Below are 22,607 nucleotides of genomic sequence, written 5' to 3' on the forward strand. Positions count from 1 at the left end.
TAATTTAAATTCAATTAGCCAACTTACAGTACATCATTAGTTTCAGATGTAGTCTTCAATAAATTACCAGTCGTGTGGAACACCCAGTGCTCATTGTATCGTGTGGCCTCCTTAATGCCACTCACCCAGTTACCCCCCCCAACTTCTCCTCCAGCAATCATCAGTTTGTTGCGATAGTTAAGAGTCTATCATGGGTTTTCTCCCTCTGATGACTTCCCTTTCTATTTTCCCTCCCTATGGTCTTCTTCCCTGTTTCTGATATTCCACATAGGAGTGAAAGCATATGATCATTGTCTTTCTTTCATTGGCTTATTCCACTCAGCATAATACCCTCCAGCTCCACCCAGGTCGGTGTGATGGTAAGTATTCATCCTTTCTGATGGCTGAGTAATATTCCATTATATATATGATCCACATCTTCTTTATCCATTCATCTGTCCATGGTCATCTGCACTCTTTCCACAGTTTGTCTATTATGGATATTGCTGCTATGAACACTGGGGTGCATGTGTCCCGTCTTCACTACCTCTGTCTCTTTGGGGTAAATCCCCAGTAGTGCAATTGCTGGGACATAGGGTAGCTTTATTTATAACGTCTTGAGGAAACTCCGTACCATTTTCCAGAGTGGCTGTACCGGACTGCATTCGCACAGGGGTGTAAGAGGGTTCCCGTTTCTCCACATCCTCTCCAACATGTATAGTTTCATGTCTTCTTATTTTTAGATATTTGGCCTCGTGTGATATGGCATCTATAGGGGTTTAGATTTGCATTTCCCTGAAGCCAAGTGATATGAAGCATTTATGCCTGTATCTTTTGGTCACCAGTACATCGTCATCAGTGAAATGACTTCCCATTTTAATCCATCTCAAGACATAAAGCTGGGTAAGCACTGAAGCTGGATGATGCCATCGGTTGGAATTGTGGAGAATTTCAAAAGATCTCCATGGAGAGCAAGTTTAAAGGTCAGTGTGAAGCTACTAATTGGATCCGGGGAGATCTCTGAAAGTGGGGGTTCCCTGGGATGGGCTGAGGGGGGGCCCTCCGATTTTCCTGCTATGAATCCTTTCTGCAGCCCCAAACGGACAGTTTCCTGCAGTGGGGCAGGCTGAGTCCTCTAGTCGTGCAGAGGTGAGCCCAATGCCTGGTACCTTGGAGGCAGGCAAACGGGGAGGGGACCCTCAGCAGAAGACCCAGGGTTAGGTTAGGCCTCAAGAGACAGCAGGTGCGAACTGCCCAGTGCTCAGAGAACTCCCAGGCCGACTGAGATGAGGGCACAAGGGCGGGTGAGTGTGAGCCTTGGGGTTTGATCCGGAAGGGCTCACAAAGGTCGGGGTTCACCAGCAGGGGCTCTGAGGGGGTGTCCCAGTTCTCTTGCCCTGAATGCTCTATTGTGCCCCAAAACGGTACAGTTTCCTGTGGGCTGCAGGCTGAGTCCTACGGTGGGGCTTGGGTGTCCCCAATCCCCCGGAGTTGGGCGCCAGGATCCTGGGGAGGGGCCCCTCTGTGGCCAAACTAGGGTAAGGATTAGGGTCCAGGGGCCCGGCAGGGCCAATCTAGCAAGCTGTGCGGCAAGCTCCGTGGAGGGCTGAGATGAGGCCATGGGGGAGGGTGAGCATGGGCCTCAGGGTTGGGGCACGGGGGTTGCCAAAGGTGGGGACGGGCTCCGGGGGCCTCCCCAAGTTCTCGTGCCCTGTATGCTCTGTAGCACCCCAAGGGGCACGGTTTCCTGTGGACTGGCAAGCTGAGTCCTGAGGCGGGGCACAGGTATCCCAATTCCCCGGGGCTGCGGTGTAAGGCTCCTGGGGAGGCCACCAAACCCGCGGCTGACCTAGGGTTAGGGTTAGGCCCCAGGAGCCCCGCAGGCCCGATCTGCTGGCTGTATGGTGAGCTACACGGGCTGAGGTGAGGGTGTGGGGAGGGTGAGCGTGGGCCTCAGGGTTGGGGTGCGGGAGGCCGCCAAAGTTCACTGGGGGCTCAGGGGGGCCCTCCTGGTTCTCCCGCCCTGAATGCTCTATGGACTCCCAAGGGGCATGGTTTCCTGCAGGGTGGCAGACTGAGTCCTGCGGTGGGGCTCAGGTGTCCCGAATCCCCGCGGCTGCAGCTCCAGGCTCCTGGGGAGGGGCCCCTCCACAGATGAACTAGGGTTAGGGTTGGGGCCCAGGAACCCCGCAGGCCAGATCTGCCCGCTATGTGGCGAGCTCTGCCACGGGTTGAGGTGAGGGTACGGGGTGGGGTGAGCATGGGCATCAAGGTTGGGGCTTAGGGATCGCTGAAGTTCTCCGGGGGCTCTGGGGGCCCTCCCGGTTCTCCCACCCTGAATGCTCTACAGCCTCCCAAGGGGCACGGTTTCCTGCGGGGTGGCAGGCTTTGTCCTGCAGTGGGGCTCAGGTGTCCCCAGTCCCCGGGGCTGCGGCACCGGGCCCTGGGGGAGGGGCCCTCCCTAGCCGACCTAGGGTCAGGACTAGGCCCCAGGAACCGGGCAGGACTGATCTGCAGGCTCTGCGACGAGCTTGGTGGCAGGCTGAAGGGAAGGCGCGGGGCGGGATGAGCGTGGGCCTCAGAGTTGGGGTGTAGGGGGCCGCCGAGGATCGCTGGGGGCTCAGGGGGGCCCTACTAGTTCTCCTGCACGGGATGCTCTGCGGCGCCCCAAGGGGCATGGTTTCCTGAGAGGTGGCAGGCTGAGTCCCATGGTGGGGCTCAGGTGTACCCAATCCCCGGGGTTAGGGTACGGATTAGGGTACGGGTTAGGGTTAGTGTACGGGTTACGGTTAGTGTTCGGGTGAGGGTAGGGGTTAGGGTTAGGGTAAGGTGAGGTTACGGGTTAGGGTTGGCTTTAGGGGTTACAGGTTAGGGGTTATGGGTTAGGGTACGGATTAGGGTTTAGGGTACGGGTTAGGGTTTAGGGTTTGGGTTTAGTGTACGGGTTAGGGTACGGGTTAGGGTATGGGTTAGGGTTAGGGTACAGGTTAGGGTACGCGTTAGGGTACAGTTTAGGGACGGGTTAGGGTACGGTTTAGGGTGCAGGTTAGGGTTAGGATATGGGTTAAGGTTAGGGTATGGGTTAGGGTTACGGTACGGGTTAGGTTATGGTTTAGGATTAGGGTTAGGGTACGGGTTAGGGTTAGGGTATGGATTAGGGTATGGGTTAGGGTTAGGGTATGGGTTATCGTTAGGGTTATGTTTTGTGTTAGGGATAGGGTACGGGTTTGGGTTTGGGTGTGGTTTAGGGTATGGGTTAGGATACGGGTTAGGTTTAGGTTAGGGTTAGGGTTAGGGTACGGTTTAGGGAACGGGTTAGGTTTAGGGTACAGTTTAGGGTTAGGGTATGGGTTAGGGTACAGGTTAAGTTACTAGTTAGGGTTAGGGTTCGGGTTAGGGTATGGGTTAGGGTCCGGGTTAGGGATAGGGTACGGGTTAGGGTAAGGGTTAAGGTACGGGATAGGCTGCAGGTTAGTGTTAAGGCAGGGTACTGGTTAGGGTTAGGGTTTAGGGTTAGGGTTAGTATACGGGTAGTGTTAGGCTACAGGTTAGTGTACGGGTTAGGGTTAGGGTACGGGTTAGGTTCAGGGTTTAGGGTTTAGGGTTAGGGTACGAGTTAGGGTACGGTTTAGGGATAGTGTTAGGGTATGGGTTTGGGTTAGGGTTAGGGTATGGATTAGGGTACGTGTTAGGGTTAGGGTACAGGATAGGGTATGTGTTAGGGTTAGAATACGGGTTAGGGTACAGGTTAGGGTACGGTTTAGGGTTAGGGTAAGGGTTATGGGTAGGTTTAGGGGAAGGTGTAGGTTTGAGGGTAGGGTTAGGTTTAGGGGTTAGGGTTAGGGTTAAGGTTAGGGTTTAGGTTTAGAGTTAGGGTTAGGGTTAGACCCCAGGAGGCCAGCAGGCCTGATCTGCCGGCTCTGCGGTGAGCGGTGGGAAGGGCTGAGGTGAGGGCGCTGGCGATGGGAGCGTGGGTCTCAGTGTTTTGGCGTGGGGGGCCTTCGAAGGTCACGGTGGCTCGGAGGGCCCTGCCCGTTCTCCCACCCTGAATGAATGGCGGTACCCCTAGCGGCTCGGGTGCCAGCGGGGCAGCAGGGTGAGTTCGGTGCTGAGGCTCGGGGGTCCCCAATCCCCAGCGTTCAGCGCCAGTCTCCTTGAGAGGGGCCCCTCGGGGGCCGAACTAGGGTTAGGGATTGCCCCCAGGAGGCTGACAGGCCCAATCCGCCAGCTGTGCAGTGAGCGGAGGGGCGGGCCGAGGTGAGGGCGCTGGCGAGTGGGAGCATGGGCCAAAGCATTTTGACTCAGGGGCATTCAGAGTTTGCCAGGGTCTTGGAGGGCCCTGCCTGTTCCTCCGCCCTGAATGACTGGCGGCACCCCTAGCGGCCCAGGTGGCAGCAGGGCGGCAGGGTGAGTCTGGTGCTGGGGCGCGGGGGTCGCCAATCCCCGGCTTTATGGCGCAGGCCCTTTGGGAGGGGCCCCTCGGGGGCTGACCTAGGGTTAGGGTTAGCCCCCAGAAGGCCGGCAGGCCCGATCCGCTGCTGTGCGGCGAGCGGATGGGCGGGCCGAGGTGAGGGCGCTGGCGAGCGGGAGCGTGGGCCCCAGTGTTTTGGCACAGGCTGCTATCGAAAGTCGCCGAGGGCTCAGAGGGCCCTGCCCATTCTCCCGCCCTGAACGATCAGCGGCACCCTAGGGGCCCGGGTGTCGGCGGGGCATAAGAGTGAGTCCAGCGTTGCGACTCGGTGGTCCCCAATCCCCGGCGTTGTGGCGCCAGGCCCCTTGGGAGGGGCCCCTCGTGGGCCGATCTAGGGTTAGGGTTAGCCCCCAGGAGGCTGGCAGGCCCGATCTGCTGCTGTGCGGGGAGCGGAGGGGCGGGCCGAGGTGAGGGCTCTGGCGAGCAGGAGCGTGGGCCCCAGCGTTTTAGCGCGGCTGCTATCGAAGGTCACCGAGGGCTCGGAGGGCCCTGCCCATTTTCCCACCCTGAATGAATGACGGCAGCCCTAGCAGCCTGGGTGGTGGCGGGGCGGCAGGGTAATTCCGGTGCTGAGGCTTGGGGGTCCCCAATCCCCGGCGTTGCGGCGGCAGGCCCCTTCAGATGGGCCCCTCTGGGGCCAACGTAGGGTTAGAGTTACCCCCAGGAGGCCGGTAGGCCGGATCCACCGACTCTGCGGTGAGCAGAGGGGCGGGCCGAGTTGAGGGCGCTGGTGAGCGCGAGCTTGGGACCCAGCGTTTTGGTGCGGATGATCTTCGAAAATCGCCAGAGTCTCGAGGGCCCTGCCTGTTTACCAACCCTGAATGACCGGCGACGCCCCAGCGGGCCCGGTGTGGGCTTGGCGGCAGGGTGATTCCGGCGCTGCAGCTCGGGGGTCTCCAATCCCCTGAGTTCGGTGCCAGGCCCCTTGGGAGGGGCCCCTCGGGGGCCGACCAAGGGTTAGAGTTAGCTCCCAGGAGGCCATCAGGCTCAATACTCCGGCTAGGCCGCGAGCGGAGGGGCGGGCCGAGGTTAAGGCGCTGGCGAGCGAAAGCGTGGGCCCTGGCGTTTTGGCACAATGGGCCTTCGAAGATCACCGGGGCCTCGGAGGGCCCTGCCTGTTCTCCCGCCCTGAATGAAAGGCAGCACCCCTAGCGGCCTGAGTGGCGGCGGGGCTGCAGGGTGAGTCCGACGCTGGGGCTCGGTCGTCCCCAATCCCCGGCGTTGTGGCGCCAGGTCCCTTGGGAGGGACGCCTTGGGGGCCGACCTAGGGTTAGGGTTAGCCCCCAGGAGGTCGGCAGGCCTGATCTGCCGGCTGTACAGCAAGCGGAGGGGCGGGCCAAGGTGAGGGCGCTGGCGAGAGGGAGTGTGGGCCCAAGCGTTTTGGCGTGGGAGGCCTTCAAATGTCGCTGGGGGCTCGGAGGGCCCTGCCCCTCCTCCCGCCCTGAATGACTGGAGGCGCCCCTAGTGGCCTGAGTGGCGGTGAGGCAGCAGGGTGAATCTGGCACTGAGGCTCAGGGGTCCCCAATGCCAGGCGTTGTGGCTCCAGGCCCCTTGGGAGGGGCCCTTGCGGGGCCGACCTAAGGTAAAAGTTAGCCCCTGGAGGCTGGCAGGCACGATCTGCCGTCTGTGGCGAGCGGAGGCGCGGTCGAAGATCAGGGAGCTGACGAGCAGGAGAGTGGGCCCCAGCGTTTTGGCGCTGGGGGCCTTCGAAGGTCACCGGGGCAGGGAGGGCCCTGCCTGTTCTCCCACCCTGAATGATCGGTGGTGCCCTAGCGGCCCGGTGTTGGCGGGGTGGAAGGGTGAGTCCAGCGTTGCAACTCGGGGGTCCCCAATCCCTGGCGTTCCGCGGCAGTCCCTTTGGGAGGGGCCCCTCGGGGGCCAACCTAGGGTTAGGGTTAGCCCCCAGGAGGCCGGCAGGCTCAATCCACCGGCTCTGCGGCGAATGGAGGGGTGAGCCAAGATGAGGTCGCTGGCGAGTGGGAGCGTGGGCCCCAACATTTTGGCTTGGGGGGCCTTCGAAGGTCACAGGGGCCTCGGAGGGCCCTGCCCGTTCTCCCGCCATGAAGGACCGGCGACGCCCCTAGCGCCCCGGGTGGCGGCGGGGTGGCAGGGTCAGTCCGGCGCTGGGGCTCGGGGGTCCCCAATCCCCAGCGTTGCAGCACCAGGCCCTTTGGGAGGGGCCCCTCGGGGACTGTCCTAAGGTTAGGTTAGCCCCCAGGAGGCCGGCAGACCCGATCCGCCGGCTGTGCGGTGAGCGGAGGGATGGACCGTGGTAGGGCGCAGTCGAACGGTAGCGTGGTATCCAGCATTTTGGCGTGGGGGGCCTTCGTATTTCACCAGGGGCTCAGAGGGCCCTACCGGTTATCCCGCCCTGAATGACCGGCGGCGCCCCTAGCGGCCCGCGTGGCGGCGGGGCGGCAGGGTGAGCCCGGCGCTGCGGCTTGCGGGTCCTCAATCCCTGGCGTTGCGGCACCAGGCCTCTTGGGAGAGGCCACTCTGGGGCCCACCTAGGGTTAGGGTTATCCCCGAGGAGCCTGGCAGGCTGGATCCGCCGGCTGTGCGGCTAGAGGGGGGGGGGCCGAGGTGAGGGCGCTGGAGAGCGGGAGCGTGGGCCTCAGCGTTTTGGCGCGGGGGACCTACGAACGTCGCCGGGGGCTCGGAGGGCCCTGCCCGTTCCCCCACCTTAAATGACCGGCGGCGCCCCAAGTGGCCTGGGTGGTGGTGGAGCGGCAGGTTGAGTACATTGCTGGGGCTCAGGGGTCCCCATCCCGGGCCTTGCGGGGCCACACCCCTTGGGAGTGGACCCTCAGGGACTGACCTAGGGTATGTGTTAGCACCCAGGAAGCCAGCAGGCCCAATCTGCCGCTGTGTGGTGAGCAGAGGGGTGGGCTGAGGTGAGAGCGCTGGCGAGCGGGAGTGTAGTACCCAGCGTTTTGGCGCGGGGGGCCTTGGAAGGTCTCCAGGGCCTAGTTGGGCCTTACCCGTTCTCCTGCCCTGAATGACCGGCGGCGCCCCTAGGGGCCCAGGTGGCGGTGGGGCGGCATGGTGAGTCCGGCGCTGTGGCTCCGGAATCCCCAATCCCAGGCGTTGCGGCGCCAGGCCCCTAGGATGGGCCCCTCGGGGGGAAAACCTAGGGTTAGGGTTACCCTCCAGGAGGCGGCAGGCTCAATCCGCCAGCTGTGCGGCGAGTGGAGGGGTGGGCCAAGGTGAGGTCGCTGGAGAGCAGGAGCGTGGGCCCCAGCGTTTTGGCTCCGGGGGCCTTCGAAGGTCACTGGGGGCTCGGAGGGCCCTGCCCGTTCTCCTGACCTGAATGACTGACGGCGCCCCTAGCAGCCCGGGTGGCAGTGGGGCAGCAGGGTGAGTCCGGCGTTATGGTTTGGGGATCCCCAATCCCCAGCGTTGCGGCGCCAGGCCCCTTGGAGGGAACCCTCTGGGGCCGACCTAGGGTTAGAGTTAGCCCCCAGGAGGCCGGAAGTCCCGATCCGCCGGCTGTGCGGTGAGCAGAGAGGCGGGCCGAGTTGAGGGCGCTGTTGAGCGTGAGCATCGGCCCCAGCGTTTTGGCGCGGATGGCATTCAAAAGACGCCGGAGTCTTGAGGGCCCTGCCGGATCTCCCACCGTGAATGACCGGCGACGCCCCAGCAGGCCCGGTGTCGGCTTGGCGGCAGGGTGAGTCCGGCGCTGCAGCTCAGGGGTCCCCAATCCCCTGCGTTTGGCGCCAAGCCACTTGGGAAGGGCCCCTTGGGGGCCGACCTAGGGTCAGGCTTAGCCCCCAGGAGGCCGGCAGGCCCGATCCCTCTGCTGTTCCACAAGCGGAGGGGCAAGCCGATGTGAGGGCGCTGGCGAGGGAAGCGTAGGCCCAAGCGTTTGGCGGGGGGCCTTAGAAGGTCGCCGGGCCTCGGAGGGCCCTTCCAGTTCTCCCGCCATGAATGATCAGCAGCGCCCCTAGCGGCCCGGGTGACGGCGGGGCGGCAGGATGAGTCCGGCGCTGGGGCTCGGGGGTCCCCAATCCCCAGCGTTGCAGCGCCAGGCCCCTTGGGAGGGGCCCCTCAGGGGCCGACCTAGGGTAAAGTTTAGCCCCTGGAGGCCGGCAGGCACGATCCGCCGTCTGGGGCGAGCGGAGGCACGGTCGAAGATCAGGGCTCTGGCGAGCGGGAGAGTGGGCCCCAGCTTTTTGGTGCTGGGGGCCTTCGAAGGTTACCGGGGCAGGGAGGGCCCTGCCTGTTCTCCCGCCCTGAATGATCGGCGGTGCCCTAGTGGCCCGGGTGTCGGCGGGGCGCAAGGGTGAGTCCAGCATTGCGACTCGGGGGTCCCCAATCCCCGGCGTTCGGCGGCAGTCTCTTTGGGAGGGGCCCCTCGGGGGCCGACCTAGGGTTAGGGTTAGCCCCCAGGAGGCCGGCAGCCCCGATTCACCAGCTGTGCAGCGAGCGGAGGGCGGGCCGAAGTGAGGGCGCAGGTTAGCGGGAGCATGGGCCCCATCGTTTTGGCGCGGGGGTCCTCCGAAGGTCGCTGGGGGCTCCTAGGGCCCTGCCCGTTCTCCCGCCCTGAATGACCAGCAGTGCCCCTAGCGGCCCGGGTGGCGGCAGTGCGGCAGGGTGAGTCCGGCGCTGTGGCTCAGAGGTCCACAATCCCTAGCATTCCTGCGCCAGACCCCTTGGGAGTGGCCCCTCTTGGGCCGATCTTGGGTTAGGGTTAGCTCCCAGGAGGCCGGCAGGCCCGATACGCCGGCTAGATGGCGAGCGGAGGGATGGGCTGAAGTAAAGGCGCTGGTGAGTGGGAGCGTGGGCCCCCGCGATTTGGCGCGGGGGGCCTTCAAAGTTAACTGGGGGCTCAGAGGGCCCTGCCCCTTCTCCCGCCCTGAATGACCGGCGGCACACCTAGCGGCCCGGGTGGTGGCACGGCGGCAGGGTTAGTCCGGTGTGAGGCTCGAGGGTCCCCAATCCCCAGCGTTGCAGCACCAGGCTCCTTGGGATGGGTCCCTCTGGGGCCGGCCTAGGGTTAGGGTTAGCCTCCAGGAGGCCAGCAGGCCCGATCCGCGGCTGTGCGGCTCCCGGAGTGTTGGGCCGAGGTGAGGGCGCTGGCGAGCCTGAGCAATAGCCCAAGCTTGTTTGTGCGGGTGCCTTCGAAGGTTGGGGGTGGCTCGGAGGGCCCTGCCCTTTCTCCCGCCCTGAATGACCGGCGGCGCCCCTAGTGGCGGAGGGGCAGCAGGGTGAGTCCCGCGCTGGGGCTCTGGGGTCCCCAATCCCTGGCATTGTGGTGCCAGGCCCCTTGGGAGGGGCCTCTCGGGGGCCAACCTAGGGTCAGGGTTAGCCCCCAGGAGGCTGGCAGGCCCGAACCGCCGGCTGTGCGCCGAGTGGAGCACAGGCCCAGGTGAACGCGCTGGCAAACCGGAGCGTGAGCCCCAGCGTTTTGGTGCCGGGGGCCTTTGAAAGTCGCCGTGGGCATGGTGAGCCTTGCCCGTTCTCCCGCCCTGAATGAACGGTGGTACCCCTAGCGGCTCGTGTGCCAGCGGTGCGGCAGGGTGAGGCCGGTGCTGTGGCTCGGGGGTCCCCAATCCCTGGCGTTGTGGCAGCAGGCCCCTTTGGAGGGGCCCCTCTGGGGCCGACCTAGGGTTAGAGTTAGCCCCCAGGAGGCTGGCAGGCCCAATCCGCCAGCTGTGCGGAGAGCGCAGAGCGGAGGGGCGGGCCGAGGTGAGGGTGCTGGCAAGCTCCAGCGTGGGCCCCAGTGTTTTGGCGCAGATGGCCTTCAAAATTCACCGGAGTCTTGAGGGCTCTGCCCGTTCTCCCACCCTGAATGACCAGCGACGCACCAGCGGGCCCGATGTCGGTGGGGAGGCAGGGTGAGTCCGGCACTCACGTAGACGTGAGTTGAAAGATGGCTTTGATACAATTTTTTTTTAAGTTTTTTTTTAATATTATGTTAGTCACCATACAGTACATCCCGGGTTTCCAATGTAAAGTTCGATGATTCATTAGTTGCGTATGACACCCAAGGCACCATGCAATACGTGCCCTCCTTACTACCCATCACCAGTCTATCCCAATCCCCCACCGCAATCCTCTCTGAAGCCCTCAGTTTGTTTCTCAGAGTCCATGGTCTCTCATGCTTCATTCCCCCTTCTGATTACCCCCCTTTCTTTATCCCTTTCTTCCCCTACCGATCTTCCGAGGTCTTATGTTCCATAGATGAGAGAAATCATATGATAATTGTCTTTCTCTGCTTGACTTACTTCACTTAGCATTATCTCCTCCAGTGCCGTCCATGTTGCAGCAAATGTTGAGAACTCGTTCTTTCTGTTACCTGAGTAATATGCCATTGTATATATGGACCACAACTTCTTACTCCAGTCATCTCTTGAAGGGCATGTCGGTTCCTTCCACGATTTAGCTATTGTGGACATTGCTGCTATGAACATTGGGGTGCATATGGCCCTTCTCTTCACCACGTCTGTATCTTTGAGGTAAATACCCAGTAGTGCAATGGCTGGATCATAGGGTAGCTCACTTTTTAACTTTATAAGGGACCTCCACACTGTTTTCCAGAGTGGCTATACCAACTTGCATTCCCACCAACAGTGTGGGAGGGATCCCCTTTCTCCACATCCTCTCCAACAATTGTTGTTTCTTGCCTTGTCAATTTTTGCCATTCTAACTGGCATAAGGTATTATCTCAGTGTGGTTTTGATTTGAATTTCCCTGATGGCTAATGATTTTGAACATTTTTTCATGTGTCTGTTAGCCATTTGTACATCTTCATTGGAAAAGTGTCTGTTCACATTTTCTGCCCATATTATAATTTGCTTATTTTTTTCTTGTGTATTGAGTTTGAGGAGTTCTTTGTAGATCTTGAATACCAGTCTTTTATCTATAGTGTCATTTAAAAATAAATTCTCCCATTCCGTGGGCTGGTGCTTAGTTTTTTTTACTGTTTCCTTGGCAGTGCAGAAGCTTTTTGTCTTGATGAAGCCCCACAAATTCGTTTTATCTTCTGTCTCTCTTGCCTTTGGATATGTGTCATGAAAAAGTTTATTTTGGCCGATCTTGTATAGATTGCTGCCTATGTTCTCCTCTAGGATTTTGATGGATTCCTGTCTCACTTCGAGGTCTTTCATCCATTTGGAGTTTATTTTTGTGTATGGTGTGAGTGAGTGGTCATGTTTCATTCTTTTGCATGTAGCTGTCCAATTTTCCCAGCACCATTTATTGAAGAGACTCTTTTTCCACCGGATGTTTTTTCCTGCTTTATCAAAGATTAGTTGCCCAAAGAGCTGAAGGTCCATTTCTGGGTTCTCTATTCTGTTCCATTGGTCTATGTGTCTGTTCTTGTACATGCTGTCTTTGTGATTACAGCTTTGTAGTACAGCTCGAAATCCGGCATTATGAGGCCCTCAGCTTTGTTTTTCCTTATCAACAGTTCCTTGGAGATTTGGGGCCTTTTCTGGTTCCATACAAATTTAAGGACTATTTGTTCCAGTTCTTTGAAAAATGTCATCGGTATTTTGATCAGGATAGTATTGAATGTGTAGATTGCTCTGGATAGCATGGACATTTTAACTATGTTAGTTCTTCTGATCCATGAGCATGGAATATTATTCCATCTTGTCTTCCTCAATGTCTTTCAAGAGTGATTTGTAGTTTTAGAATACAGATCCTTTAAGTCTCGGTTAACTTAATGCAAAGGTAACGTATGGTTTTTGGTGCTCTTGCAAATGAGATGGATTCCCTAATTTCTCTTTCTTCAGTCGCATTATTTGTTTATAGAAATGCAACTGATTTCTGAGCATTGATTTTGTATCCTGCCACATTGTTCTTTCTTAAAGACTGGTTAATGGCCCTTTCCTTATGCTTTCATTCCCACTCGGAAACATGCATCCATCATCGTGACAGACGTTAGGATTCGGAGGACCCTTTCCATACCCTCTTCTTACTGAGAGTTACGTCTATGGCAGTTTAATTAATGTTCAACACACATACTGGGAAACACTGGTGCCTTCACTAATCGATGTTGCTGTCTCTCTGCACAAACTTGGTTCGCTGAATTAAATAATGGCACTTTCTTTTCCTTTTCACAAAACCTTTTCAAACGGCTTTCCTCCTCATGACAGATGTGAGTTGAGAGATGCTTTCTGTGTAGTGTTCTTAAGTAGTTAAACGAAGGGCATTATCTTGATGCTTGCAGACCCCATTTTGCACAATGCTCCCAATCCATGACACCAGATGTGAGGTGCAAGATGCTTTTATATAGAGTGTTCTCTCCTAGCGTAAAGCAGGTGACACCTTACTTATGCATTCATGGACACTTTTGAAAAACTTGCCACCTTCCTAAGAGAAGACTTGACTTGGACAATGGTGTCTATTCGGTGTTCTGACTGAGATTTGTGAAAATTGCCCTTTCCTTAAGGTTCATCACACTTTTTGGAAAACTTGGGTGTGTTCATCGGTCCTGATGTTGGTTTGATGTTGCCTTCTATCAACACTGAGTTGGTTCTCACAACTACTTAGATAGGACCTCTCCTTCTGCTTTCACTTGCACTTCTGCAAGTACTTCTTCTTCATTACAGAAGATGTGAATTGGAAGATCTTTTCCCAAGGGTGTCCTTACCTGAGCATACAGCATGTTCCTTACGTTTTCATACACACTTTTGGAACATCCATCCATCCTCCTGAACGTAGATATGATTTGGAATGTTGTCTCTAGATGGTGCTCTTTCACATCTATGGCAGTTCCCTTAAGGTTCAACACATGTAATGGGAAACCCTGCTCTCTTCACTGATCAACGTTGCCGTCTCTCTACCCAAACTTGGTTCTCTGAACTGACTGATGGCACTTTCTTTTCGTGTTCACACAACCTTTTCTAATGGCTTTCCTCCTTTTCTTTGGAAATTTTGTTTGGAAATTTTAATATGCCTTTCTTAATATTTGATAGAGCAGACAAAACTCGGTCACAAATGTGACCTAATTGACGTCTATGGAACATTCGATAATAAGTGCAGAATACATTATTTTCCAGCGGTCATAGACTATTTACCCAAACAGATGATATGTTGGACCATGAATCATGTCTACATTTTAAAATACTGAAAATAACTAGATTCTATTCTTAGGCCTCCAAGGAATAGAGCCCTAGTCCTCATCAAAAGAAGACCAGGAAGTCCCTCTATGTTTAAAAATTCAATGTAACTTTGCTGCTTATCTTAAGGGTCAGAGAGGGGATCGCAGTGGATATTTGCCACCTTTTCTACATCAGGGCTCACACACAATGGCCCTTTGTCTCTGAAGAACACTGACTATCCTAACGTAGACAGGAGTTAAGCCTCCTATCAGAGTTCTGCATGTGCCAGCCACACCTGGCAGCCTTGGCCTGGGCCCACCACCACCTCCCTCCAGCTTTCCTTCTTGGTGGCATTGAGTTAAGGGAGTCAACATAGCCATATGGAGATGGGAGCTCCCCTCTCCTAGTGATGATGGTGCTATTGTCCCCACCAGTCTATCAACATGATTTCTGAGAGAATTACGACACAATAGCAGCTTCTTGACCTTCCTTAAGGTTTAAAAATCATCTTGTGAGTCATCTTTTCAAAAAACGGTTTCACCATGTGTTCTTTTCTCTGGAAAAGAAATAGACCCAATGGTAATTATGGCTCCTGAGCACCTGCTCTTGGGAGATTGCATAGTGGCTCTGTGTAGCATTCTCCCTCTTAAACTTCTCAACTAGGGTGTATACAGAATGAGTCCCATTTCCTAGATGGATAGACAAGGGCTCAGAGATTATATGAATTACAGAGGATTTTAGTGTCAGAAACCTAAGTGGGATCTCCAAACTGACTCCAAAACCCTTGTTCTTCCATACAGGGTACCATTTTGCTCTTACCTCTGGTCTTGTTGATCTGGAAACCTAGGAAGTATTAGGATTTTCTTGTTGTGTGGCCAAATGGAATGAATTCGGCTGCCTTTTCACCTCTGCCCATCATGACCATGAAGATAATTATCTCAGTGGAGGACCTTTGAGTAAGAGACTTAAAGATCCCTTAGAATAGAGATACTATACTATTTTTCTGATATTAAAGTGCCTGAAAGAACTATCCTTTTTTAATTGATGGAAGCTCTTGGTGGAAAGGTCGGAAAGACTATTTGAAAACACTCAGCCTCTTCTACAGAGTGAGACAATGCCCCTAAAGATTGCTAAAATATTCCCTTACCTCTGATTATTTACTTCCCAACTATCGCAGTGTTTCTATGTTAGGATTACGATTTCCATGAGGCAAAAGTTGTGGAGAAAGAACTTAGTGTATCCAGGGGCACTTTCGTATTGTGACAGTGAGCTATTCTGTTGTATTCTGTAGTCCAAGGGAATGGTGCCAGACATCTCTAAGATGTCTAAAATTCTGACTGTAAATGATCTCTATGCTTCAGAGATTTGGGCAGGACAAGGGAGGAGTCCAGAGACTGTGAACGCCTCTGTTACCTGTGTTGACCATGGAGCAGGTAACCTTCTGTAGGGGTCCTTTTGATGTCTCTGAGCTATGGGAAAGGTGCTTTCATCTCAAGCTCCTCCATTTGGTAGTGGTGATAAGGATAAGAGTAATTTTTATCTCATACCATCTGTGGACCCTGATCTTGACCTCCTAGGGAAACCCTCCTTTATCATTTCACCCAGCTCAAAATGACCGGGCAAACCCTCAAAGCATGGGCCCTATTTCTGCCCCCAGCACATATTGTCCATCTGTTTCAAAAAGAAAAAAGAGAACAAAAAAATGCCCTTGCCAACATCAAGGTGAGAACACAAAAGAACCTCTCTGTCCCCCGTAAGATTAAAGTCATACCGACTTGTACATACTGAAAAGATAAGAAAAGTCTGTCACTTTCTGGAATCTTCTGCCTCATCGTGATGGGTAACTGTACCTAACACAAAACAGAACAAATATATAACCCTGCCCTAAATGTTCCTTCCCTGGAGCACTCTCTTCTTTGTGAAGACTGTGTCTCCCAGGCATCTGACCTGACTTGGGTTTGAATAAAACTCTCTTCATTTCTCTCTAAAATGTTTTAAAATGTTCCTTCCTTTAGTGTTGACAATAACACTATGTTTTCTTTTCAAGTGAAAAATAAATGTTCCTGGTTCACAACCGTGACAGCACAGAAGGCCGGCTGTTCCTCCTGGCCCCTACCCTGCAGAACCAAGCATGTGTATATAGATTCCAGCACAAATGGGCTCATCCTAGAAGGATGCTTTGAAGGTCTGAGAAGCACTATCCACTCCATGGGTGAGACAAGAAGGCAAAGCTATTCCCGCTTGGAGCATTCCTTTTGGGGCTTAAAATTGCCTTGGACATGCATGAAAGCATTGCCATTTCCTAAAGCCCAAAGCTGGAACAGTCTGAGAGCAGCTGACCTAGCCAGAATCCAGGCACACACCTGTAGGAAGGGTTGGTGCAGAAGGGAAGGGGCAGGGCTCTGAGGGTGTTCTGCAGCTAGAGGGGTCCGCAGAAGGGGCAGTGTATGTGTGTGTGTGTGTGTGTGTGTGTGCGCGCGCGCGTGCTTGGGGCCCTGCCCATGATCACAGTCATGCCTGCGCTGGGCATTGAGCCAAGGAGGCAGGTCTTGGACCCCTTGCACTCCCAGAGTTGTGAGTCATGGGGCTAGTTGCCCCGCATTCAAGGGGCTGGAAACCGCACACTCCCAAACCAATCACCCCATGGGGGTGGAGCTACGTCTCTGTGGGCAAACCCAGAGCAGACCTAGGATGCAGACTGGGAACCAGGGAAGGGGAGCTCTGAGAGATTCAACGTGTGGAGTTCCTGGCTGAGTGAATGCATGCTGTGTGCCTGTGTGGGGCATGGTCTGGGAGTAGGGGCACCCCGGGTGAGAGGTGGGGTTCTGGAAGGGCATGTGGAGGGAGTTCATTTGGAGACTCAGTTGAGTTTTCTTTTTCCCTTGATAGTCTCTTCTGCCTACTCTCTGTCAACTGGCCTTACATAGCAAACCCATGGACTCCAGGGCACCTGCTCAGCAGAGCTTTTGTGGTATTGGTCGCAGACATTCCAGGGTTTCACTTGTTCCCCAGCAAGAGCGAGAGTAAGGACCGCACGGTCCCCAACTTCAGTGCAGTGCCCCTGTACCCCGACACAGTGCAGGTAATGGACATTGAGCAGTTCCCCAAGTTCAGCAGGGTGTTCCCTGTTCCTTCAGGCACATGTGTGGCACTAGGAAACCCCAGAGCCGTTACCCAACTTCAGCATTGTGCTGCTTGTTCCCTGGGAATGGTGGCAATGGGCTGGAAGATAATTACTACTAAAAGACAAGTCTGTGTTTCCCCTTCTCCCAGAAACTGCAGCAGGCATGCTGGCTTTAGGTCCGAGGAGCCGCCTTCTCCCCACCTAACAACACTTCTCTTCTCTGGCTCCATGAGACCCGAGGTTTTGAACGTCTGCATCTGAGTCAGTGAGGCAGCTTGACACAGGACACCAGCATTCAGAGAAAGCGGCAGGTCCGTTTGGAGAAATGTCATATCCACGTCAGGACTGGAGGTAACACCTCTCATTAACCCACTATCTCCTGGGCTTTTCTCTTTTCTCTAGTTGAGCCATGAAGTAAAACTTAAGTAATAGTTGTCAGTGTTCTGAATTTGGTGAAGGAGGTACTTAGTTTCTGAGCTTAGAGCACTTTGCAGGGGATCCCATTTTCTCTGTTCATTGACTGCTTATGAATGTATTTTGAACAGCTGTTTCCTAGAAACACTCTTTCATTAGAAAGGGAGGGTTAGATTTACTCTTTGTGTATTTTTAAGATATACATCTAACAGTGTTTATTCAGTTGGGCCTACGATATGGGTGAGTGGCCACCATTTAGGGTTAGATGGCTTTTTGTCGTCAGATACAGATATGGATGATGTCTTGTCATTTGTCAAAGGTGATGTTTCATTACTGATTAGTCTTTTCATCCCAAGAATTACAATGAGGGTCGAGGGAAAATTCAAAATTATTCAAAGCAGCCTTTTCCTGTTTAAAAGTTAAGCTTGACTATCTAGCTTTACTAGATGTATCAACTCAATATTTTGAGGTGCCATATTCTCTCTGTCATTTCTTTGGTGGTGCAGTCAGAAGGAGAGTCTTTGGGAATTCCTTTGGATAGAGTCATGCTGGTGGCTTCAAGGGGCCTGGTGACGGGAGCCCTGGGCTGAGTTCTGGAACTACTTGCTTGACGCTGGGTGAGTCAGGTTATCCCACAGAGTTTCTGTTTCCTCCTTATGAGATTGCTGGAAGGTGAAATAAGTCAAGCAGAGAAAGGCAATTTTGATACGGATTCACTCATTTATGGAACAGGAGAAATAGCAGGGAGCTCAGTAGGAGAAGGAAGGGAAGAATGAAGGGTGGGGTAAACAGAAGGGGGAATGAACCACGACAGACTATGGACTCTGGGAAACAAACTGAGGGCTTCAGAGGGGTTTGGTGGGGGGTTGGGATAGGCCGGTGATGGGTATTAAGGAGGGCACATATTGCATGGAGCCCTGGGTGTTGTATGCAAACAATGAATCATGGAACACTACATCAAAAACTAAGGATGTAGTGTATGGTGACTAACATAACATAATAAAAAAAATTTAAAAAAGAAAATAAAGAAATTGATGGAAGGTCATATCTGTGGAAAGTCTTTACACAGAAACTGTTCTGCCTATTGAAGAGCAACTAAAAACGAGGTGATTTGGGCTCTATTATTCTGTAAATAATAATTTTAAAACTCCCTGTCCTAGGGATATGGTATTTTATTGCATAAGGAGGCCTGAGAAGGCTGCAATGAAAGATTGCGATCTCAGAACACGTTCATGTTCCATGCATACATCACTTAACAGTTTGCACAGGTAGGAAGGTAAGTGGAGATAAATATGAAAGAAAGGGAAAGAAGGTGTGAACCATTCATTAGGTAGCCTTCTCCCTTTCTCAGGAAAGCCTTGGGCCAGTGTAATTTTGGGAAAGGAGGGGGAATCATGGAGCTTTGCAGCAGATGGGGGTTTCAGGTCTGGGTAGAGGTGACGGGTCCCAGAGGAGAGCTGAGTGCATTCTGCAGCAGGGTATGGGCAGGGCGCGCTCCTGGGGTGGCTGTGGTCTCCCATGTGAACGTTGTGACAGGTGAGGGCTGTGAGCTGGTTCCTGGCTGAGGACAGTTGAGGCACAGGTGGAGAGCTGGCCGAGTCCCTTCTTCAGGGCCACCAGCCTCAGCCAGCACACACAGAATCATCGTTTGTCCCTGTCACTCCAATTCAGGCAGTCAGAGTTGCCAGGCCGAGATGTTTGCTGGAGCTTCTTTCCTTGCATGTGTGTGAAGTTTCAAACCTGAAGTGATGGACATGATGGGTCCTCAGAAAATCCGTAACTCTTTTATTTCCTGCTCTTATATCGACCAGTGAAGTGAATCGGACCGGCTAGTAGAAGGGGCTATCTGTGCGTTTTTATTTCCCAGTTTAATTAAAGAATGGGAAAACAGTCTTGTGAAATATTAAAAGAATCCTTTGTTGGTGTTCATGCCCCCCCCCCCCCGGGGTGGGGGTGCTTACCTGGAGACCCATCCAGGGCTCTGGAAGCTTGACCCGGTGAGTCACTTGCGACTTGAGCTGGGGAATTAATGAAGAAAACAGAATGAATGCTGGAGTTTGCCTGTATCGTTTGGACTCAGACAAGTCCATGTAGCATCGGAACTCTTCACCCATGAGGCGTGTCGGGATCCCTGAGGTTGTGGGCTTTGCTTTATGGGCTGAGGTTTTGTCTTCATCCTTATCTGGACAAGAGCAATGCCATCTGGCAATGGAGATCCAAATCCTTAGGTGACCATATCATCATCATCATTATCATGATTATTAATTATTAATTATTATTTTAAGAAGCAAGAGAGACATTGACTTTGAAATAAAATTATCAAAAGAAAGAACACAAGGTCAAATATATACGTGATGATTGAACTTGTGGTATCTCTCATTGGTGTGGGTCTTGTAGGGCTGCCCGAATGAGAAAGACCAAGGAATTCTATGTGGATAAAAGTGTGCTGTACACAGGGAGTGTTTTATTCCATCATTTGACCTCTCTCTCTGAAGGGAAAATAGAGTGGTGACTGGAGCTTGGTTCTGATTGGAAGGCCTGGGAGGTCAGTGAATCGAAAGAGCAGTGTTCATGCTTACATGGTTCTCAGTGCCCAGTGAGCGAAGTTTGGACACTTGGACTCGGAAGCATTGGTGTTCAGGGAGGATGTTGTCCGAGTTTGCAGCACATCAAATCACTTGGCTGGTCTGCCTAATTGGGCCAGTTTCTGCCTTTCTAAGGGCAGCTTGAAAGTGGCTTGTAAACCTAGGACATTTGTGGAGTGTTCTGCATGGGACCACTGTGTGGGCCAGTGTAGACACAACACAGGGAATTCCAGAGCTAATGATGAGCATGTTTGTGAGGCTGGAGTTTGCTTCTCTGTGAGAAGGATTGAGCTGGAGTGGAAAGAAGTCTCTGGGTCTTAGGACTCACTGAGCCGATCCAAGCCTGGCAGGGTGCTGAGATCAGATGTCTGTTTCCCAGGATTTTGGCCAGAGGGATATTTGGGCTCTGGGCAGCATCTCTGCTCAGGTTTCTTGGATGAGCACCTCAGGGAAGAGGAGTAAATGTGTGTGCTCACCTGTCATCGAGGAAGGTTTCTGGTTTCAGGTTTCGTGTACAGGTGAATTCCTCATATGGCTCCCTTACCTGATGGTGTTCAGGGTGCAGGAGGTGGATGGACCCCCTCGTCCCGGGCATCCTGGCTGTGTAAGAGTCCTGGGGCACCTTTTCCCCTGGACTTTGGACCAGGAAATTGGGAGCAGTAGGTGATGAAGCCATCAGTTGATGCCTCAGTTTCTTCCCTGCCAAGATGAACTGGAGATTATAATAAGTGCTATGGAAATATAAAGGAGGAGACAGGACTGGGGTGCTGAAGGGAAGGTGGGGGTGGTGTTTGGTATTCACATAGGGGTCAGGTGGTACTTCACTAGGAGGGTGATGCTTGAGTCAAGATCTAGGGAAGGTCAGTGATATCACATGAAGAGCATTCTAAACAGAATGGAAAGCATGTGCAAAGGCCCCAGGGAAGGAGCATACCAGGTGCATCCATGAGCTACAAGATGGCCCTGTGACCACAGGCGACAGCTTAGGACTTGCATCATCAAGGTGACAGAGTGTGACAGAAAGCCATAGCAGGGCTGTGACCCCATGGGACCCTGTTTCACTGGGTCATCCTGGCTGCAGGGTTGAGAACAGATGACAGAGGGTTGAGGTTGGGCAAGGGAGGTCAATGATGACTCTTTTCCAGGAACTCAGGCAAGAGATGGGCTCCAGTGTGGTCCAGACAGGCGGCCTTGAAAGGAGTGGTGAGTCCTACGGTGGGTACGTCTTGAAGATGGAGCTCACAGAATTTGCCGACAGCTTAGATATTGAGGATGGGAGAAAGGAGGAACTGGGGTAACTCCCAGCTGTTGTGGGTTGTCCTGAGCGAGGGGAAGGAGAAGGTATCTGGGGGTAGGAGGTAGTCCGCGTTCGGCATGCTGAGGAAGATGCCTTTCTGGGTGGATCTGCTGAGGTTTGTTTCCAGGAGAAGCTTTCACATCTCCTCCCTCAGCAACGGTGAAGTATAAGTATTCCCCATTTTTTAAAAGTTCATGGGAAGACACTTGGCTTTTTGGAAAGATCTCCGTTATCACCTGGTTTCACTAATGGGAAGAAACCTGAAGAGGATGTTCCTTATGAAAAGAGTTGAACGGTGAGCTTTGCATTCAGCATCTGTTTGGGGAGAAGCACGACAGATGCAGCGTGCACCGTAACCAGCTCCTTCCTGTAAACCGCTCTCCGTGTCCAGCCACCAGCGCTTTGAATTCTGTTTGTGAGCATCTGCTGTGCTTTCTCTCCATTTATTTTTGGCATCCATTAGGAATTGTGTCCTGGGTCCTGAGAAATGCCAACAATCAGTAAATTTAGGAGTCTGAGCATGGTCACTAATTTTTCCATATTAATTAATGGTCATTCCTTCTTTATACCCCATCTGCTCTGAAAGGTTTCCTAGGAGTACTGTACTTTCAAGAGCTGGGGAAACTGTACCCCATCCTGCGGGGTTCACTTTAGTCTCCATGCTGCACAGAACATTCCATGGCTGTTGGATTTTAACACACAAACCTGTATCTTTGACCACCTTCACCCTTCCCATCCTCCTCTGAATCAGGCACCGACAAATCTATTCTCCGTATCTATGCATTCAGTAATTTCTCTCCCCATGTTGTATGTACATGTGAGCATCTGTAATTGTCTTTCTGTGTCTGAGTTCTTCAGGAGGGAGCCCCATCAGTCATCTGATAGAACACTTTCATGGATCCCCTGTGAGGCAAGGATGATGCCCGGCCTTGGAGGGGGGCCACAGGTCCGCCCTCAGGATCCATGTCTCCCACTCCAGCCTTTTCAGAATGGACCTCTCACACCAAATCTAGGGTTAGGGGTAAGGCATAGGAGAATGAGAGTTCCAATAGGGTGGATGTGTCCAGAATTTCCACGGTGGGGGCGGGGATTGATGGCATGGGTTGGGGTGAGTGTGAAGCAGTGGGTTTGTGCCCATGAGCCAGTGAATGCAGGGGATCGAGGGAATCAAGTACAGAAGTAATTAGGATTTCTCCCCCTCGACCTCCTTTCTGGAGTCCCAAATAAAACGGTTTCACTTTGGGTGGCATACTGAGGCCTTAGGTATGACTCAGGCTTCTTCATCTCCGTATCTTTGGAGGCAGACCTCTGGGAGTGGACTACTCAGAATCCAACCTATGATTACTGTCATGGAGGGGAGGATGGAAAGCCCGATTGACCGGCTCTAAACAAACTGACCTGGGGGCTGAGGAGAGTGCCAGTGTCACGGATGAGGGCCTAGAGTTCCGCTGAAAGTGGAGATTCGCTGGGCTTAGGTCAGGTGTTCACTTAGGTTTCTTCTCGCAAAACTTTCTGGAGTCCCAAATGGCATATTTTAGTTCTGTGTGGCAGGCTACCGCCTAACATTGCTCAGTGGTACCTGATCCCTGTGCTTTGGAGTCAGGCGTATGGGAATAAACCTAACAGACCCCAAACTAGAATTAAGGCGTGGGTCTAGGGGCATGGCCCTAAAGATCAGCCAGCAGAT

The 22,607-nt window shown here is 53.7% G+C and overlaps 1 long non-coding RNA gene across 1 annotated transcript; it reads left to right on the plus strand.

Moving 5' to 3' along the window:
• The first annotated feature begins 870 nt into the window (after positions 1-870).
• On the plus strand, positions 871-16,824 carry LOC130544398 (uncharacterized). Its single transcript, XR_008960642.1, has 3 exons — positions 871-962; positions 15,548-15,712; positions 16,774-16,824. It is a non-coding gene; the product is annotated as an uncharacterized LOC130544398 (long non-coding RNA).
• Positions 16,825-22,607: the final 5,783 nt, after the last annotated feature.

This window comes from Ursus arctos, unplaced genomic scaffold, assembly GCF_023065955.2.
Source record: "Ursus arctos isolate Adak ecotype North America unplaced genomic scaffold, UrsArc2.0 scaffold_20, whole genome shotgun sequence".
In the NCBI taxonomy this organism is placed as follows: domain Eukaryota; kingdom Metazoa; phylum Chordata; class Mammalia; order Carnivora; family Ursidae; genus Ursus; species Ursus arctos.